We start from the raw sequence: 16162 nt of genomic DNA, 5'->3' as shown, positions 1-16162 counted from the left end.
TTCCTTTTTCTTCTTTTCTCCTTTTCTCCTACCAGATTTGTGGAAAATTTTATCTTTTGAAGAAGGCAATATTCTGTCAAAGTTCAGCAGGTGTTCTGGATGGTGGGTGTGTCTGTGGATGTCACTTTTGGTGAATTTGTGGGAGAGGGTGAGCTCTGAGCATCTTTTTTACTCCACCATCTTTCCTCCTCCTTCACTTTTTCTTTTGATTGGAACACTTAGTCCATTGACATTTATAGTAGTTATTTTATAGATGTGGTTTTATTGCCATTTTGAAATTTGTTTTCCAGTTGATTTGGTATTTATTATTTGTTTCTTTCTTTTAATTTTTTTTTTATTTTTGTCATTTGATAAATTTCTTTTCTATAAGCTTGGTTTCTTTTTGGGTTTTATGACTCTTTATATACTTCTGATATGTGGTTATCTTGTCTTTCAAGTATGGTAACCCCTTACTTCATCTGTTTGGTTTTAGTTGATAGTCATGTAGGCTCAAGTGGATCCTAAAAAGAAAGAAGACAAAAAGAAAGAAAAAAAAAAAAAGAAAGGGAACAAAATCTATATTCTCTTGCTCTCCTCTTTCACCTTTTATGATTTTTCTATTCTCTCTTTCTCTCTTTCTTTCTTGCTTTCTTTATTGACTTGCTGACTTATTTATATCTTCATGTTTTCCCTTGCAATTCACTGTATTTATTGCATTTCCAATTATGGTTTCCTAATTTCTATAGCTTCCTGTTTATGTTTTATTTAGATTAGAACTTTCAATTTTTTTTTTAGCATAGATTTAGTACTGCTGAATTCTTTTAGTTTTGCTTGTCTGTGAAATTTTTTCTCTCTCTTTCTGTTCTAAAGGAGAGTCTTTCTAGATAGAATATCCTAGTTTTCAGCCTTTTCTCATTCAGGACTTTGTATATATCTTGCCACTCCCTTCTGGCCAGAAGTTTTTATGTAGAGAAATCTGCTGAATGCTTATGGGGCTCCCTTGTAACTAACATTTTGTTTTTCTCTCACTGCCTTTAGAATATTTTCTTTATCTTTAACTTTAACCATTTTAATTATAATATGTCTTGGTGTAGGTCTGTTTGGTTTCTTCTTGTTTGAGACCCTCTGTGCCTCCTGTACTTGGATAATTCTTTCCTTCTTAAGGTTTGGAAAGTTTTCAGTCATGATTTCTTTAACTATCTTTTCAATCCCCTTTTCTCTTTCTTCTCCTTCTGGGACCCACTATTATGCATAGGCTGGCACACTGTATATTATCTTGCTTTAATTGGTTTTTATTGGCTTTTCTGTCTGCTGTATTGGGTTATTTCTTTTATCTTGTCTCCTAAGTCATTTATTCATTCCTCTGCATTATCTAGTCTGTTTTTGATTGCCTGTAGTTGAATTTTCTATTTTTAACTAGCTCTTCTTTATAGTTTAAATTTTCTTTTCAAAGTTTTCTGTCTCTATTGATAGTCTCTTTCAGTTCTTTCAGTGCGTTGATCATTCCCTTTTTGAAGTCTAGTAGACTATCAGTCTATTTTACTGATTGTTCTTTCAGGGGATTTCTCTTGTTCTTTTAATTGAAAGTGGTTCCTCGGCTTCTTTATTTACTTATATTTCTCTGGCTCTATGTATTTCTTCTAGACCCGTTTCTGAGCTGTGGTGTGTAGTAGGCAGTGTGGGAGCACTTCAGTTGTGAAGAAAAATAGGCAGGAGATGTCCACTGGGGAGTTCCCTCTGTGGTGTTGTCTTTCACTTGTTATGCAGACTTACAAAGTACTATTTGTTGATGTTGGCTTTATCTCTGCCTTAGCTATGGGAATGTCAGCCACCTACTCTGGTGCCCCTCAGGTTCTGAGCCCCAGGAAACATCAGTGCAGATCCAGCAGTGTCAGTCCCTTGGACCTGCCTTAGCAAGTGTGTAGTCACACACATGAATTTGTGGTCCACTACAGGTTCAGCTCAAACCCCAATCCCGCATCCACATATGGAACCATACACCACCCTTTTGTAAATACCCTCACTGGCCACCCTTCTTGAGTCAGAACTTCACTCACTGCCTGTAAGTCCCAGAGGTGTGGATCCACAAAGTGACCCGAGAGAGCAAATCCACCCTCTCTGCCTGGGGCTGTAAACAAATCTCAGTCCCGCCTGTGAAGTTGCAATGGCACAGGATATGGATTCAACATTCAGCTCTGCCTTTGTGCAGCAGTGTTGGCTATGACCAAGCCCCATTTCTCTTCTCATGAGAACACACCAACAATGGAGCCAAGTGGAGAAAGTGACTTTGGCACAGCCATGCGTCATTCCTCCCCCATTATATCAACATTGGTGCTTTTTTATGAGGGTTTCAGTCTGTTCTTTTCCACACACACACACACACACACACACAGCCAGAGCTCACACTGCCCTCTAGTTTCCTGATGCTGCCTCTCTGCAGTGTGACCCAGCCCTCTGCCTGGGCTCTTCACTGACTACAGTAGCCAGTCCTGGCTCATCCCTGCTAGCTCATGTCTAGGGCTGGTCATCACAGGGACCCTCTGTCAGTATTCCCCAGTTCTGCCTGCCATGCAGTTGCCACTGTCTCCTTCAAACCTTGGAACCTCTGCTTCTTTCCTAGCTGATCTCCCAGCTAGAGAGGTTGTGTCCCAGTGTGAGGGTGCCTTTCTTCCTATGCTACTCTTTCCCTGCAGGATCAGTCCTGCACTGAATTTTTCTTTTTTCTTTTTATTCCTTACCATATTTTGTGAGAATCTTCCTGTATTTCAAAATGAGAGACAGTCTGCCAGAGTTCAGGAGGTTTCTGTGCAATTCAATGTTTTTGTAGATGTAATTCTTTGTGTATTTGTGGGAGAGGTCAAGCTGTGAGTCTGTCTACTCTGTCATTTTGGCTCCTTCAAATTTTAAAATAGGGCTAGGTCTTTCTTAATTACTCTCAACAAGCTGTTGTAGTTTCCAGCGTACATGTCTTGTAATTTTTACTTGCCTCTATTGGATGCTGATTCAGAACATACACAACCTTCTGGAGAAACCTGTCCCACCCTGCCATTTGCTGCCAACTAGCTGGCCTGTGTCTGAGTCACCAAAATGTTTTGTTCTTTATCTGATTTTTAATTCTTTAGAATTTATCATTTTACTCTCATAAATGCTGATTGTACTTGTAACAAATACTTTAAAATAAAAATAATAAACTTTATGCTGTGGATGCAATATGAATGAATCTCAAGTAACATATGCTTTAAATACCTTAGAATTAGTAAAGCAATATAGATACATTATGAACACTTGAAATGTTGCCTAAAGGAAAAGTGCAGAGATTTGCAAATCCCACCCCCAGAAGTGACCGTCATGAATGGCTTGGTGAACGTCTCTCAGTCTCTATCTTTCTTATTCTCTCTGCCTCTGTCTCACACACCACAAGATTCATTTACATCTATGATGATTTGACACATATGTGGTCATAGATGGCATCTGGGATGTAGATGATGGATTAACAAGCATCCAAACTGAGGGCTTCCTTGACATCAGGTAAAGACCTAGCAGTCATTTTTCCAGCTGCACAACAATCATTCCTCCATGTGAACCAGAACTGATGAATCCCACCCCCTCTCCATGAACATTAGTGTTGCTTCCAATCTCCTACTAGTTAAACCAGAACTGTGATGAACATCCTTGAAAAGACATCTTTGAAAAATTGTGCAAGAATTTTAGTATGATCAACACTAAGCATCAGCACTACTCGGAAAGGGGTGAACTTGTGGAACTGTAATTCATCCTGCATACTGTTCTCCCAGAGAGGAGTGTCTGCTCACTCTTCCCTCCAGGGGATCTACTGTGGCCTCTGCCTCCTCATGTTGTCACTAGAGCTGGTTGTCACCAGGCTAAAGTCCTGCCAGTGTGATGGTGACCAATGCTGTCTCCAAAGTGTGTACATCTGTGTGCATCCTCACTTGAGAGGTCAAGCACCTCTAATATACACTGGCCACCTGCATTTCCTCTTGTTGGAATTGCATGTGTTTGTTCTGTTTCTGTTTAGAACACAGTGTTTCAAGAAGTTTTTGGACCACAGGGATGTGAAACCTTTCTCTGACTTTCGGTTATGAAAAATGATTTTTCCAGGTTGTGGTTTGTCTTTCATGGCTTTTGAATATTATTATTTTTTATTTTGTAGGTTATGTTTTGCCACAGGAAGAGCTAAGCATCTCCCTTCTGGCTCTGTTTTCACACATAGAATAGCAGTGCCTATCTCGGGATTATGCACATAGTTACTAAAAATTTTCATTTTGTACATCTCATGTTTAATCCACCTGGGTTTCCCTTTCAAATAACCAAAATGCTACTTCAAGTAAAAAAAAAAAAAAAAACCACCAGTCCCTTGTTAAAATATGAGAGCAGACATATTTTAACATGTCATGGGAGGGAGAAAAGAGAATGTGTGCTTTGGATACAGGGTTTTATTATGAGGAAAGAAACAGTCTGAAACTAGACAGTGATGATGGTTACACAGCATTGTGAATGCACTTAATGCTCCTGAATTGCACAATTTAAAATGGAAAAACATCTAAATTTTATTACTGTAAACTTAAAACATAAAAATAGATGATACTCTAAATGACATGAAAGAAAACAAGGAAATTACAGAAAAAACAAAGAAAAATGATGCCAGGAGAAATGAAGTAAAGTTTGGGTCTGGGAGTGGGTTGATTCTGAGAATTAGATGACAGTGTTGGTGTTTGCAGAAGCATCTCAGCCCGTAGGGGTGGTGATGCCTGAATTGGCTCTGGGTCTCATAGAAGTGTGTGTGTAGGTGCAGGAGGAGCTACAAGATCAGGCTCAGGGTCTCCCTGCAAGACTGGTAAAGTAACCTGTCTCTAGGTCTCCTGTAGGGCTAGTCTTACAGTCTCCCTGCAGAGCTGGTGGGATGTGTTTTTTGCAGGTGCAGGTTCGGGTTCCCCTGCAGGGTTGGTAGAATGGGACCCAGTCCTGTGTCTCTTGCAGGATCCAGCTCAGGATCTCATGCAAGACCAGGCTCAGGGTCTCCTTGTAAGGCTTGTGGAATGAGACCCCATCCTTTTTCTCCTGCAGCAGCAGATTCATGGTGTACCTGCAAGGTTTTGCAATTTCACCCTACTCTGTATCACCTGCAGGAGCAGGCTCAGACTGTCCCTGCTGGGTTGATGGAATATGACCCATCTCTGATTCTCTTGCAGAAGCAGGCTCAGGGTCCCTCTACAGGGCTAGTCAATTTTGTTCCAGTCCTAGGTCCCTTGCAGGTGCAGGATTGGGGTCTTCTTTCAGGGCTGGTGAAATGTGACTCAGCTATTTGTCTCCTGCAGAAACAGGCAGAGTTTCTCCCTGCAAGCCTTGTGGAATGAGACCCAGTGCTGGGTCTCCTACAGGAGCATGCTCGGGGTCTCTATGCAGGGCTAGTGGAATTGGACCTGGCTAATGGTCTCCCTGCAGTGCTGTTGGAATTGGTCCAATTCTTGGGTGTCTTGAAGGTGCAGGCTCTAAGTCTCCCTGCATTGCTGGTGAAATGTGACCCAGTTGTGGTTCTCCTGAAGGAACAGTCTCAGGGTTTCCCTGCAGGGCTGGTGGATGGGACATAGTCCTGGGTCTCCTGGAGGAGCAGGCTCTGGATCATTTTAGAGCTGTTGCAATATGACCAATCTCAGGTTCTCCTGCAGGAGTAGGCTCGGGGCCTTCCTGCAGGGCTAGTGGAATTGGACACGGCTCATGGTCTCCCTGCAGTGCCATTGGAATTGGTCCAATTCTTGGGTCTTTTGAAGGTGTAGGTTCTAAGTCTCCCTGCATTGCTCATGGAATGTGACCTGGCTCTGGGTCTTCTGCAGGAGCAGGCTGATAAATTACCTGTAGGGCTGGTGGAATGTGACGTGGCTCTTAGTCTCCTGCCAGAGCTGATTCAGGGTCTTTCCACAGGGCTGGTAGAATTGGCCCCAGGCCTGGGTCTCCTGCATGTGCAGGCTCAGGTATCCCTGCAGGGCTTGTGGAATGTGACTGGGTTTCTATTTCCTTCAGGGGCAGGCTCAGACTCTCCTTGCAGTGTTGCTGGAATGGCACATGGCTCTGAGTTTCCTGTAACAGCAGTCTTATGTTCTTCCTACAGGGCTAGTGGAATATGACTCAGACCTTGGTCACTTGCAGGAGCAGGCTAGTTTTCTCCCTGCTGGGATGGTGGAATCAGACCCTGTCCTGGGTCTTCTGCAGAAGCAGGCTCCAGGTCTTCCTGCAGGGCTGTTGGAACATGACCCCATCACTTGTTCTGCTTCAGGAGTAGGCACAGGGTCTCCTTGCAAGGATAGTGTAATTGGACCCAGCTCAGGGGTCACTACAGGGCTGATGGAATGTGACCTGGCTCTGTGGTTCCTGCAAGTGTAGGTTCTGTGTCTCCCTTCAGGGTTGGTTTAATGGGACCCATTCCTGGGTCTCCTGTAGAAGTAGGCTCAGAGTCTCCCTGCAGGGCTGATGGAATGGGACCCATCTCTGGGTCACCTGCCAGAACAGATTTGGACTCTACCTTCAGGCTGGAGGAATTGGGCCTGTTCTTGCATTTCCTGCAGGAACAGGCCTTGGGTCTTCCTGGAAGAATACTGTAATATGACCCATCTCTGGTTCTCTTGCAGGAGAGGCTCATGGTCTCCCTAGAAGGTTAGCAGAATTTGTCCCATTCCTTGGTCCAAGGCTCAGGGTATCCCTGCAAGGTTGGTGGAATGGGACCTAGTCCTGTGTCTCCTGCAGCAGCAGGTTCTGTTCTCTTTGCAGGGCTGGTGGAATGTGACTCCACTCTGTAGTATTTTTTGCAGATGCAGGCTTAGGGACCCCACCAGAACTGATGGCTCTTAGTCTCCTATGGGAGCAGGTGAGGGATTCCCTGCAGAGCTGGTGGAATTCGTCCCAGTCCTCGGTCTCTTGCAATTGCAGACTCAGTGTCTCCCTGCAGGGTTTGTGGAATATGACTTGGCTGTGGGTATCCTGCAGGAGCAAGCTCAGTGTTTCCGTGCAGGGTTGGTGGAATGAGATCTAGTTCTGGCTCTCCTACAGGAGGAAGCTGGGGTTCTCCCTGGAAAGGCTGATGGAATTGGACTGGGATGTCTGTCTCCTGCAGGAGCAAGCCTAGGGATTACCTGCAGAGCTGGTAGAATGTCACACAACTCTTGTTCTTCTGCAGGAGCTGGCTCATGTTCTCTGTGAAGGGCTTGGTCTCCCCCAGGAGCAGGTTTGTAGTCTCACTACAGGGCTGGTGTTATGTGACCCTCTCTGTGTTTTCTGCAGATGCAGTCTCAGTGTTTGACTGCAGGTTTGGTGGAATGGGACGAAGTCCTGGGTTTCCTGGAGTAGCAGGCTCACAGTCTCCCTTCTGGGGTATTGGAATGTGACCCAGTCATGTGTTTCCTGATGAAGTGGCCTCAGGATATCCCTGCAGTGCTGTTGGAATTTTACCTTGCTCTGTATCACCTGCAGGATCAGGTTTGTGCTCTCCCAGCAAGGCTGGTGGATTTGGACCTATTCCTGGGTCTCCTGCAGGAGCAGGTTTTCAGTCTTCCTGCAGGGCTTCTGGAATATGACATATCTCTAATTTTCCTGCAGGATCAGGCTTGTGGGTCACCCAGCAAGGCTAGTGGAATTGGACCCACTTCAAGGTCTTAGTGCATGTTTGATGGAATGGGACCCAGTCCTGGGTCTCCTGCAGGAATTGGCTCAGAATCTCCCTGCAGGACTGGTGAAATTGGACCCATTCCTGAGTCTCCTGCAGGAGGAGGCCCTGCATCTTCCTGGAGGGATGGTGGAATATGACAGAGATCTGGTTCTCCTGCAGGAATAGGCTCAAGGTCTCCCTACAAGGCTAGTGGAATTGGACACATTCCTGGATCCATTGCAATTGAAGGCTTGGGGGTCTTCCTACACAGCTGGTGGAATGTGATTTGGCTCTGAGTCTCCTGCAGGAATAGGCTCAGGGTCTCCTTGAAAGATTGGTGAAATGGGACACAGTGCTGTTTCTCTTGCAGTAGCAGGCTCAGGTTCTCCCTACAGTGTTGGTAAAATTGGACCTGGCTCTAATTCAACTGCAGTAGCAGACTGAGGGTATATCTGCATGGCTGGTTTAGTGTGAAGGAACAGCAAGTCTTAATACATTGGCCCACTCCTGGGAAAAGTATAAACAGGGCTTGGTGCATGGTCTCTTGTATTGTCTGAAAAAGCCCCTTGAGATGTGTTGATTCTGATGACCTCTTCCAAGAACTTGAACACTTTTAGAATCTCTGCCAACTCATCTTGTTTAGACTGAAGGAATCTGCCTTTCATCAGTTCTTGGACTAGAGATCAACACAAAATGAAAGAGGGAAGAAAAAATTACCAATCTATCTATTGAGAAATCAGCTGAAGACATTAGAAAGTTCTCTTGCAATGCACTTGTTTCTATTTTGGTGCACTTAGAATCATTTCTTTATTATCAACTTTGGCCATTTAAATTAGAGTATATATTGTTGTAGGCCTACTGGTGTTCATTATGCTTGGACCCTCTGTGCTTCCTGTGTTGAGATAGCTGGTTCTATCTTTGGTTTAAGAAAATTTCAGTCTGATTTCTTCAAATATCTTTTCAAACCATTTGTCTTTCTTCTTTTCCATGTAGGATCCCTATGAGTCATAGACTGGTATGTTTTCTCTTATCCCAGGTTTCAGTTGCATTGCTTGCATTGGTTTTCACTTGCTTTTCTATGTCGTGTTCTGACTGAGTGATTGCGGTTATCCTGCTTTCGAAGTCACTTATTTGTTCCTCTGCATTATCTAGTCCGATTTGGACTGTCTTTAGCTTAGCTACTCTCACCATTGAGTTTTCTGATTATATTTGGCTCATCTAAATTGTTTCTCTTTCCATTTATACTAGCCTGCATTTGTATTCGTAGACTCAAGATTTCCTTCAGTGTTTTTATGTCCTCCCCTTTCAAGTCATGTTCTAGTAAATTTTGGTGGTCTAATACATTGGATGTTCTTTCAGGAGACTCCTGTCTTTTGAAAATTTGGAATGGTTCTTTTAACTTTATTATATCTCTCTATCGCTATGGGTTAAGGATTATCAGTTATCTATTATAGACTTGAACAGCTTTTGTAAGTGAAATCATTTCTGTGCACATTTAGTATTAATGCTGTGAGGATTGTTTTTGGTATGTAATGATGCCATGCATTCCTTCTGTGTCTGTTGCCTGTTATATCTATGATTGCTAGTGTGGTTTTTGTTGTGGTGAATACAACCTATTCTAGTAAAGTTAGCAGAGTGTCATTTTGGTTAAATGCTTATCATAGCTCTGACAGTGCTGGGACTAGTAATTTTTGCTGGAATACAGGCTTCCAAATGGTTTCTGGGCTGCCGGCTGGATATGTGGATAGGGAATGGTTTCAATACACTCTCATGAAAGTGCATTCGTCCTTACTATTGCCACGGAAAAGTCAAAATTTTATAATGGGTTCCCTCAGGTTCTCTGCAAACAAAAACAAAAGTGGAAACAAATCTAATGATGTCACACATTAGAACCTGTTGAAGCATGCAGTGCCACAGTTGGGTCCTTAGTGTAGTACTGGGTCAGCACCACAACTATTGTTGCATTAGCATGTGGTAGTCAAGGCTGATGGAAAGGCTTCAAATTCACCTATTGTTCAGCAGATCTCTGCTCCAAGAACTCTTGCAATGAGGCATTGGAACTCAAAGGCAAGCATGGGGCATTTCAAAAACCTCTGCTTTGGACAATAAGAAATTTCAATCCTGCCTATGAAAATTGCAGATCCTTGGGCTATAGAATCTGATTTCAACAATAAATTGCCCTGGATTCTAGAAACTAGATGAAGATGGCTCTGAATGAGACCCATTTCTCCTTTATGGAGAAAATGAGCAATTATACCGTGAATGTGGAAAGACTGTGACTAAGGCCCTGGGTTACTAAGCTAATCCACAACACATATGCCAGCAGGTTTAATATTAAGAGAGGACCCAGGCAGATCTGTTCTCTAGATAGTACCAACCACAGCCCAAAACAATCTCCAAACCCCTGGGAATAAATTTGTGACATCAGCCACAGCCCTAACACAGATTCCACAGGCACTCCTAGCTCAAAATTAACAGGTGGAGTATTGGTCTGGGAATGAATTGCAGAGAAATTTTGTGATTATTGCTTTCAGATATGTCAACCAAACGTCCACTATGCACTCTTTTAACCCTCAGCACATTGTCTTCCATCTCAAATGACCTGTCCACTTTAGAGTGTGCATTCCAGTAAAACACAGTTTCCCCTTTACTGCTCCCTCACCAAAGGTCAGGTCCTGCACTGATTTCCATTCTCTAATTTGCCTTCTACTCTTTCCAGGTTATGTGAGAATTTTCTGACTTTTGAAGTAAGAGATGTTTGGGCATTTTTCAGCAGGGTTCCTGAGCCAAGGGCTGGGAGAGTGTATGTTTATCTAGCTGTATACATGGTAGAGAGTGAGCGAAGTTTGCACTGGTACTCTGCCAGTTTGGCATGGATAAATTAACACAATTTAGTCATAACTCACAGACACTTGATTCTTGTTTAGCTATTTTTCTGTATATCAATTGTGGGAGGATGAGTCCGAAAACTCCAGGTCTGACAATGTGTTCATACCTCAGTTGCAGACTTTCAAATAATAAACAGAATTGAATTACATACATGGGAAATGTATCAAAATAAAGACAGTTTTAGAAACATACTAAATCTAACTATAAGACAGAGTTGCCAAATTTAGGTACCAGCTTGAAATATCCAAATAAGAAAAATGCACAGAAAATATAAATTAGCAGCCAAAAGTCATGAAGGAGGCAGGTCAACAGTTTTCTCTTGGTGCCTCCAGCACTAACAGAAACAATGAAATAATTCTTAGAACCATTAACAACCACAACCCTAGGTTTCCATTGTGCATGTGGTGCCCTTTCCTAATAATGACACATACTGGTCAATGTTGGCAATTCAAGGGGAAAAATTATTATTTAGGAAACCACAAAGAAACCCAAACAATGTATTTTTACATAGGCTTGGTTTCAATAGCACTTAGAGATATTATAGATATGAGAACACTGCCGCAGCTTTGCTAAGCTATTGAGAATCATGTGCTCGTCTATAAAAGATGAGAATGTTTAATCGACTAATTATGTTGAGAAAAGCAATTTAACCCAAAAAATACAGCAATCACATTATATCCTGCTCCTGGGACTTGACAAAAGGGAAAAGATGGTCCACAAAAAAAGTGTCACTACATATCTATCCCAACAATTACACTTCATTTCAATAACTGAATTATCATAGTTACAAATACTGTTTTGAAAAAATTAGGATAAATAAATATCCAAATTCAGGCAAAAATTTCACTCACTTACAAAACTCCCTTCACACCAAAGTAGACATAAGCCCAGCATTTGCTGAATCTAGGGGAAGATCATCATTTCAAGTTGTGAGCAAAGAATTCAATACCAATCTATTTTAGTCGAGAGTAGTTGACAAAGGAGGAGTTCACTGTTGTGCACAGAATGTGAAAGAGGAGGAACTCTGATTCTAGGAGGGGCTTGCACTTCTCCTACTGGCTTCATTGCAACTCAGGTTCTGATCCTTTAAAATGGATGCCTGAGTGGAGGGGAGGGAAGAGCAAGTGCTTGATAGCAAGGCCCAAACCTGGGAAAAGGCTTACCTGGGCTTGGTGCATTTTGGTCTGAATGGTTTGTAAATGCCCCTTGGGACCTGTGGATTCTCATGACCTCTTGCAAGAACATGAGCGCTTTTATCATCTCTGCCATCTCTTCTCTTTTAGACGTCAGGAATCTTGGACCCGTTCTTGGAGCAGAGAATTGAGTGACTTTCTCAAGTGCACGTTGACACTCCGAATGTTTCTGCCAGTTTCAGCGAGGTTCAATATGTCTCATGAATGACTTTCGAGCCTGGTATTCTCAACAGAAGTCTCCATGCCAGTATTCTCCATTGTAGCAGAACAACTCTCATCAATGTGTTTGCATCTCACCTCAATTCGTGCAGCCAGCTTTTCTGCCAGCTTCCTTCATGTCTCCTATAAAGTCAAATTCTAAAGGACAGGGCAAGTCTGAAAGTACCTCGGAGCCTCACCTGTAAGCTGATGACAGGCAGATCTTCCACTGTCTGCCCTTTCAGATTCTGGAAACTGACCCGTGAACTCAGGCCATTGCGCAGCACGAGTATCTCGAACTTACACAGATTCCAGAAAAAGAGACTTAAGCCAAGCTCCATAGAGGGCGGTACCGCCTCCATGACACTGATCCACCCACAGAACTCTACCCAGTTACTTTGGATCCAACAGCCACAACAATCCTGGTGGAACACACCAAGATTCCACCTGGAATCCAACCGGTAACTACCATCACCAATGGTTACTGATCTTGTCAGTGTTGGGGGAGGGGCTGCATCAAACGAGAGGTTCCTAAGGTAAATGTGATTCTCTCCATTAGTGTCCCATGATCCGTTTTCTCTTCCCTCTATCCTTTTGTACAGATCTGTATACACAGTACAAATGGAGGGAATTCTGTCCATGTAAAGTTTATGGTTTCACACGTCTTTAAACTTTCTAACAGTTAACATTACACAAAGACCCACTATAAGAATCTTTTGTTTGTGTAATATCCATTCACCCACAATGCATATCCGTCTGTTGCTTTTCTGCTGAAATACACACAATATCAGAACATGGATCCAATTGTTTCATGGGGGCTGAAATTCCTAGAAGTGAAACCAATCCCAGTGTGCACTTTACTGTCTCTCTCGTTTGCTCTTAGTACAGTTTTGCAGAGCTACTTGTCTTTGTTATAGGTGTATGCCATTTATTCTCTACGTAGGGTTGAATATGCCATTCATTGATCCTGTTGGAAGACTTGTAATACTATCACGGACTATGACTCCATCTTATTCAAAGTCGGCATTTGGGTTAGGTCACGATATGCTCTTACGAATCAATATTTATGAAAATTAATTCATGCATCTGTTTTCTGAATACATGTGTGTTGATTACATGCAAGCCTCGATACTGGGTCAATGCAGGGTGAATGATCCTTGATATCACTTTGAGTAATTTATTTTGAATTATCATGTTTCATTTGGATAGATGTCAGCCAACCGTACACTTTTTGTGTTTATTTGTTCGATTGTTTGTTTGTTTGCTTGTTGTTGGTTTTGCAAACACATTAGGCCATGCATCACTCCGTTTGCTTCAATCAGAGAGTCATATTTATGAATGACTTTAGATAGTGCTTAATATCACCTATGATTTCCTGCTACCCTCTCCCATCTTATGGCTTTGATGTCCTCCTTGCCTTCTTCTTGTTTCTTGTTTGTAACTCAAGCTCTTCTTGCATTTCCAATAATGGTGTTTCTTATTTCCATTTCATCTTGCTACTTTTCTATTCAGGGTAGAATTCTCAATCTTTCTTTTAGGATAAGTTTTGAACTGCTGAATTCTTTTAAGCTTTGCTGGTCTCTGAATTTCCCTAGCTCTGCCGTTATTAGAAATGGCAGTCATGTGGCATAGGCTACCCATGATTACAGCTTTTTCTCCTTCAGGATATGGCCTATGTCCTTGCACTCCTCCCTGTTCTGCAATATTTCTGGGGAGATATGAGCTGAAACCCCTCTGGAGTTTCTGTAGTGACTAAATTGCTTTCCTCTAGATGCATTTTAAATCACTGGGGTGATCATGAACGTTGTTGATTTGAATCATACAGCTGCAAGTAGGTCTATTGGGATTCCACCTCCTTTGGACGCTGTGTAGTCCCTGAATTCATATAGATGATTCTTTCTTGTCTTTCAGCAAGTTTCAGTCTGACTTTTCTACAAATATCTTTTCAGGCTTTCTTTGTTAATCTTGCTTTTCCATCTGGGACTCTTACGAATCATACTCTTTCATGCTTTGTCTTACTCCAGGCTTCAACAGCAATGTTTGCATTGGTTTGCACTTCTTTTCCTATGTCTTCTTCTGGTCGAGGGATTTCTGTTCCCCTGCCTTCACAGTCTTTCACGAGTCCGTCTGCATTATCAAGTCTGCTTTGGACTGACTTTAGCCCTGGTATTGTCTCATCCTTGTGTTTTCTGAAAGTATTTGTCTCGTTTTTAGTGTTTCTCTTCCCCTTTCCTGGTATACTGCCTTTTGTGATTCTGAGACACTGTTGTACATCATGTTTTCCTCACCTCAGTTTTCAATACTTGCTCTGGTAGCGTTTTGCAGTCTAGATGTTTGAAAGCCTATTTTTGGGGCCTTCAAATTCTTTGGAACTGAAAATGGTACTTCCTGTTTCTTTTACTATACTTCTTTATCTCTACTGGTAAAGTAATATCAGGTATCTATTATAGATTTATAGGGATTTGCTAAGTGAAAATTTTAGGCCATTGCGTGTAGAAAGTTCCATGATATTTCTGTGAGGATGATTTTCCCTAGGCATTGATGCCATGTCCTGTTCCTGTGTGTGTTGTCTGCTACATCTCTAACTGCTGGTGTTGCCTTTGTTGTGATGAGCACACCATATTATTTCAATTAGTAAAACTTCTTTTTATTGCACTTACCTCACAATTCTGAAAGTGCAGAGAACACTTCCTCTTCTGGAAATGAAGCTTAATGGTTTTCAGCTCGGCATTCTGCTGTATGTCATAATGGAGTCTTTCCAAAACAGCAACCTGAGAGTGCGCTTGTGGTTTCTATTGCCATGGGAAAGTCCCAATGTTACCAGTTCTTCCCAGAGCTTCTCTGTCTTCAGAAACACCAGTGGAAACATATGTATGGATGTCATATATCAAGGCCTGCAGGAATGATCCCGCAGACAGATCTTTGTGTCCTCTGGGCAGTACATGTCAGTGCCATCCAAAATGCAGCATCTGCATTTGGGAGATAATGCTGAAGGATATGCTTCAACTTCTCACATTGTGGACTTTGACCACTCTTCCTTGATCACTCATCCTTGGGTCATGGGTGCACGAATGCAACCACAGAGCTGTACCGAATTCTCTTCCTCAAACCAATCTGTAATCCTTGTCCAGGTTAAGACTGTAGCAGTTCCTAAAGCTTTTAATACTGATTTCAAACCCAAAGGCCACTGAATCCCTAGACCAGATGCAAGGCATCTCTGGTTGAGCCCCACACGTGCTCTATTGGCAAAATGCCAAATGGATCCTGGGCCTGCAAGATGCAGTGGATGTGGCCATGGCACATATCGAAAAACTCAACCTCACACGCCAATGTGGTTGCTTTCTTACTGGGGTATCAGGTCAGTTTGCTCTCTTGATAGAACCCACCACAACCCACAACGATCTCCAGATCCCTGAGACTCAGCGTGTGCCATTATCTGTAGCTCTATACCTCATTTTCCGCTGCCTCTGCTAGCTCAAATTTGGCAGATCGGATCCTGGTCTCAGAATCAATTGTGGGGATATTTTGTGCTGATTTTTATGAGTTATGTCACCCAAGAATCTGCTGTGCACTCTTCTAAATCTCAGTGCATTACCTACAGTCCCATGTGTGCTGTCCGCTTGAGAGTGTGCGTCCAAGTAAAGCAGAGTTTCACCTTTGCTGCTCCATCAGCAGAGGTCAGATCCTGCACAGATTTCCATTCTCTACTGTGCCTTCTCCTGCTTCCAGGTTTTCTGAGGCCTCATCCAGTCTTTGGAAGTAACAGACCACTCTTCGGAAAGTGTCCTGTGCCAAGGGCTGGGTGAGTGGAATTTTACATTGCTGTGTACATGGGAGAGAGTGTGTGTAGGTTGCACTGATTCTCTGCCAACTGGGCATCGATAAATCAACACTTTCCAGATGTAATTCACAGAAATGTGATGTTTGTTTAGCTCTGTTCTCTATAAAGCCATGGTTTGAAAGATTCCCCGAAGACCCCAATTTTGACATTGGGTTGATAACAGAGTTGCAGATTTTTAAGAAGGTTAATAGAATTGATTTACATGTTTTGGGATTTATATGAAAATGAAGTTAGTGTTTTAAACGTACTAAATTTACGTAGAAGTTAGACTTGTCAATTTTTGTAACATTATGTCAGCTCTAAGAAAAATATAGACAGATAGAAAATAAAATCTCAGTCCAAAATGTTGAAGGGGACATGTCAACTCTTTACTGCTGAAGCCTCCAACACCAACAGGAACCATGA

This window comes from Camelus dromedarius, chromosome 26 (genome assembly GCF_036321535.1).
Source record: "Camelus dromedarius isolate mCamDro1 chromosome 26, mCamDro1.pat, whole genome shotgun sequence".
Taxonomy (NCBI): domain Eukaryota; kingdom Metazoa; phylum Chordata; class Mammalia; order Artiodactyla; family Camelidae; genus Camelus; species Camelus dromedarius.
Note: the sequence above shows the minus strand (reverse complement) of the source record.